Source organism: Belonocnema kinseyi, chromosome 2 (assembly GCF_010883055.1).
Source record: "Belonocnema kinseyi isolate 2016_QV_RU_SX_M_011 chromosome 2, B_treatae_v1, whole genome shotgun sequence".
Taxonomy (NCBI): domain Eukaryota; kingdom Metazoa; phylum Arthropoda; class Insecta; order Hymenoptera; family Cynipidae; genus Belonocnema; species Belonocnema kinseyi.
The window spans coordinates 7,882,856-7,888,086 of record NC_046658.1 but is presented as its reverse complement, the minus strand read 5'-3'; the positions used below and the strand labels follow the sequence as shown (position 1 = coordinate 7,888,086).

At 31.8% G+C, this 5,231-nt stretch overlaps 1 protein-coding gene across 2 annotated transcripts in view; it reads left to right on the top strand.

The window, feature by feature from the left end:
• The first annotated feature begins 1,846 nt into the window (after positions 1-1,846).
• LOC117168154 overlaps positions 1,847-5,231 on the top strand; it is a 38,074-nt gene continuing 34,689 nt past the window's right edge. Inside the window, exon 1 of one of the 2 annotated variants that reach the window (XM_033353582.1) lies at positions 1,847-2,006. The gene's annotated coding sequence lies outside the window, so the exon portion shown is untranslated. Of the gene's footprint in view, positions 2,027-5,231 lie in introns of both variants that reach the window. The other variant, XM_033353581.1, reaches the window with a different exon arrangement.

Sequence of the window (5,231 nt, the reverse complement as noted above, 5' to 3'; positions counted from 1 at the left end):
GCCAAATAGTTGAATTTTTAAACAGAAAATATCGATGGTCCATATGACGACTAGCACCGTTCAGCGCTTGACGAGCACAAACACCGCTCTACGTTCCTAGCGAAATGTAGCACGGTGGAAAATTCCTTAAAGAAGAGTATCACCACTTCTCGAGCACTCCCGAAGCTTAGCACTACTCGCAGATTCTCGCGAAGATAAACACGACTCTCAAAATGCCAACGAAAAGTAGCACCGTTCAAACACAGTTTATTCAGAGCTCACGAAGAAAAGCACACTCCATAGAGCGCTGGCGAAAACTAACACCACTCGCAAAAACCTGACGAAAACTAGCACGACAAGTCAAGCGCTGATGAACAGTAGCATGACCTATTGAAAATTCCGACGTCTGAAACCTCGTCGTAAACTACGTACGAAACGACGTCATAAACTACGTGTGGGCCGACGTCGAAAACCACGTAAGAAGTAACGTAGGAAACTGTTTCGGAAATTGGGATAGTAAACGACATAGGTTCCGACGTCGTTCCATACGTGGTTTACGACGTTGGTCTATACGTAGTTTACGACGTCGGTTTATACGTACCCAGTGGGCACAAAATTTGCCGACGTCTTAACGATATCTTTACGACAATTTGACGACATCCTATGTTCATGTGGTTACAGTATCTTAACGATATCGTAAGTATGCCGTATGATCTGACGATGTCTTTACGATATCATAAAGACGACTTAACGACATGGACATATGATGTCGTAAAGATGTCGTAAAGGTGTCGTAACGATGTCGTAAAGACGTCGCCAAATTTTGCGCCCACTGGGTAGTTTACGAAGTCGTTACCTACGTAGATTACGACGTCGATTCAGACGTAGTTTACGGCATCACGAAAATTATTTTGCTAATACTATAATAAATTATTAGAATAAATAAAAAAGAAATTAATATAATATTTAATTAGAATATTATTTCCAGGCACTGTTTATCGCTAGAAGTGAAACAAGTTGATCTATTTATTAGAAGTATTTATTTTGACTCGTTGTTACAATATTTTAAGTATCTACCAGGTAGCATATAGAACGAAAGGAACGCATTATAAATGTTACAAAAACAAATTCAGAGTCGTTATTCCTATTGAAAAATATCTAAACCGACATTCAAGGGCCATTGAATTATTTTATAGATATACCTATATGTATACAGAATTGTGAAGAACCTTTCAAATAACACAATGTGGTTTTCAAAATTAGAATTGAATGAAAATTGCATTATGACGCATTTTAAACCCAAAGGAACAAGATCCTCGGACGCAGCCTCACTGGGAACCTCTTCAATTAGACATTAATAATAAAACACAATTTTTAATTAGAGACCATTTAATGATTTTCTAGGTGTGCCTTTAACTTACAAATCACTTAATCGTTAACTTTGTATTTACAAAAATTGAAAAAGGCCATTGATTATTCCAACAAATCTTAGAAACAAAACTCAAGGAATGTAATTATTGAAGGCATGAAAATGACAACAACCCTAGGGCGCATGTGCTTCGACCAATTACCTTTTTATAATCACTAAGAAAACGAACCTCTTATAATTATCATCAGAAGTTAAATACACTTTTTAATTATCGATTATTAAGTATCGACTATTCAAGTATTTATATCACAAAATATCTAAGCTGAAAGCTTAGTCACTCTTCACTCCTATTTTCTAAGTTTTACATTTTTTACGCTATTTCAATTAAAGAAAATGCAATAATAACAAGTGCTACGAGACGTTTCCAATATTATCTGGCTTCTATTTTTTTCGTAACCACGTCAGGCAGACGAGCCGCTCTCATCAGGTAGGTGAGACGAAATTGAACAGTTTTTTTTTCGCTTTGATGGTAGCCGTTGAAGAATTTATCAACACCAGCCAAAATTTTACAAGTCTTCATTGTTCTCCAAATTCAAAAGACGAATCTTTGTCTAAGAAAAAAAAAAGACGGGAAGTTTCCGAAAATCCAGAGACTCCTGTGAGGTTTTATATAACCTGGTAAAATATGCAGTAATTAAACGAAAATTGATTTGAAGGATTATGTGCATAATAACGAGCTGGAAATAGGTTATTCTTTCAAAACATTAATTTATATTAGCGAATAGTTCAAAACAAATTTTCTTTTAAATATTGTTATTTATACATTTTTATATATAAAATTGCAATACTAAGAAACGTAGTTAGTTTAAAAATAGGAAAAGTTGCATTACTCTTTTTCACATAGATTTTTGCCCAGATGACATGTACAAGCAACCGTTTTTAACAATTTTCTTAAACAAAAAACTCTGACCAGTGAGATTTAATTTTTCTAACCATGATGCATTTACTGAGGATGCAGAACCAAAATATCTTATCTCATTGGTCTGAAGGGTGTTTTTAACCATTTGTTTCCCAATTTTATTACAATAATTTTTAAGAGTAAATGAAGCAAAAGGTTCGACGTGATCTCTCAATGATAGATGGCTGAACTTTAGGCTAATTTGTCGACATATTTGATGATGTATACCTTCTGCTGCGTGTATAACTTTTAATAGGTTCCCGTTTCCTGAATCAAAAGCATAAGCAGTATGACACCAGAGTGGTCCCCAATCTAAAACACTTCTTGTTAAATGTAAGAATAAATACATATTAAAGGTCATAGATACCTTAGAATAAAGCATTTCGGAACGAGCAACGAATTCATGTAGTAATTTATCAGTATGATCTAGTTCATGGAGTTCTAGTTTTGCAATACGTTTTTAAGAATTACCATGCTATAAAAAATCGTCCAGTTCTCCCACTCACGAGCTTTCCAAAATTCTTTTTCCGAATCTTGCATTTTTTAATCCCTTTACCAATAAGAGTATAGACGCGATGGTTGACTCCAATTACATCAATGGCCACCTTCCGAATCTCGAATAAAAAAAGCGGGTTAATGGACTTCTTGACGCGGCACTTCTACCAAACAGTAGCTATATTTGCATATTTAAAAATATACGGATATAGGAACAAAATTAAAAAAATTGATAGACAGAAACAGATAAATGGATGGATGAATGAATGGATGGATGAATAGATCGTTGGGTTTAGATAAAAGTTGCAATTCTCATTTATTCATAATGTTGCAGGGCTTATTTTATTCCTTGAGCTATTCCCTCAAAATCTCATTGGCAAGATTTCGTTAAAAAAATCTTATGAAAAGAAAATATTATTTATATCTAACATTGAAAATCGTATAATTCTTAAATACAATTTTTCAAATAAAACCGTAACAAAAAGATTTGCACAAAACTTGCAGGGATTATAATGAGCTCTACAGCATGAGGATTAGATCAGAATTGCTATTACCAAATAAGTATTGTTAAATAAACAATTTTACCCTGAAATAAATTTGTCTAAAGTGCAACTTCAGTTCTCTTAAAAAATTAGTGAAAATAAATAATGGTAATATTTACCTCGATTTTATAAATAATTAAAAAAAAAATTGCTACATTCACATATTTGATACCCTAGAATTAAGCCTTTTTCGACTGCGGTTTTAAAAATTAAAAGAAAAATACTGAGCATTTAAAAGGTATGCGCCCTTTGTTAAATCACTCTTCGTTTCTGAGTAGCGCGATTCGGAAGAGGATGCCACAAAATAATTGGCGGCAAGAGGTTAAACAATTTCTTTCTAACACATGTTTGTCAGCAGAATTCCCTTCAAAAGCATAAGAAATTATACATTTTTAAGGGGTTTAAAATTTTTTTGCTTGATACACAAAAATGTTTTAAAATTTCGGGGACACAAATGATTTATCATCCGAGTTTAGTTTCTCGATTAAATTTTTAGCAATTTTTTAACCGACAACGTCCTCAAATCTATAAAATTATTTATGAAATATTAAGAGGCGATAAAGAGGATGGACTGTGTTGAGGTAAAAAGAGGGATTTCAATGATTACTCGAAACTTTTTGTATCATATGTATATTTCAAGGGATATCTCGTAAATTTCACGAAAGCGCCTTCTCTTAACAACTTTCCAACAAGCAGTGATAGTTAGTTTTTAATATAATTTTTTTGTTGCTTTCCAGAATTTATTCAACGTCGTTGCGCTTTCTACTAAAAGAAACACTTCTTGAGAAATCAAGAAAAACAAAGATTGAAAAATAGACAAATAATAAAATGTTAAAATACTGATTTAAAAAATTTATTTTTTAATGTATTTGTATTATTAGATAAATATTAATTTCTTATTTTTGTCATTTTTTTCTAGTATAATCTTTGTAGTATAGAACCCTGAATTATTCGAAGTATTGTTTGAAATTCAGTATTGTTTAAGTAAACTAGAAAAAAATTACTTGAAAAAACACGAATATATAACTATTTGAAAAACCTTCTACATTTTTTCTCAAGATTTTAAAATATTGTTCTTCGAAATCTAATGCATTGGCATCAGCTAAAAACTCTCAAATTTTGAAAACATTTTTTAATGCCAGCTTAACAAATATTAAAGCTTATTTTTTACAGGAAATTAGGCGATACACATTTTTCAAACTCAAGGGAGAGCAAAATAACTGTGAAATTTTTGTTATTTAAACTTTGAAGATTTCCTATAAGTTTCATTGGGGGTCAAACCATTTTTGTGGTCACAAGAATTTTTTCTTGAAAGCATTCTACAAAAAATGCTTTAAAAAATTTGAATGTAATTTTACGAAATTTCAAGCTTTTTACAATTTGCCGACGGACTTTAAAAACAGGACGACATATACCTTACTAGAATTTGAAAGTTAAAGTTAAATATCTTAGTTAGGTCACAAGTTATAGATTTAAGGCACAAACGTGTGTTCTTTTAGAAATAATCTTCAAAGTACAAATACTCATAACTTACATTATTTTTTTCTTAGATAAGGAAAATACGTGTCGCCTAATTTCCTCTATTTAACAATATAATTGGTTTCTACACACTGCAGTCTACACAAAAATCTAATGTTTTTGAATCTTTTGTGTTTTTTGTAGAAAGATATTTCTTACATGTTGCAATTCCAAATACTTGAAATTGGTAACATCGAAGAGAATCTTTTTATAATCACCTTGTAGAAACTGTGATCCATGCTATTAAAATAAAAGGTGAAAGATAATCTAAGTACGAGGGTGGATTGATAAGTTTCCGGCCTGACCAAGAAAAACAACGTTTTTAAGAATTTTTTTTTTATTTCTCAACATAATCTCCTCCAAGGCTGAT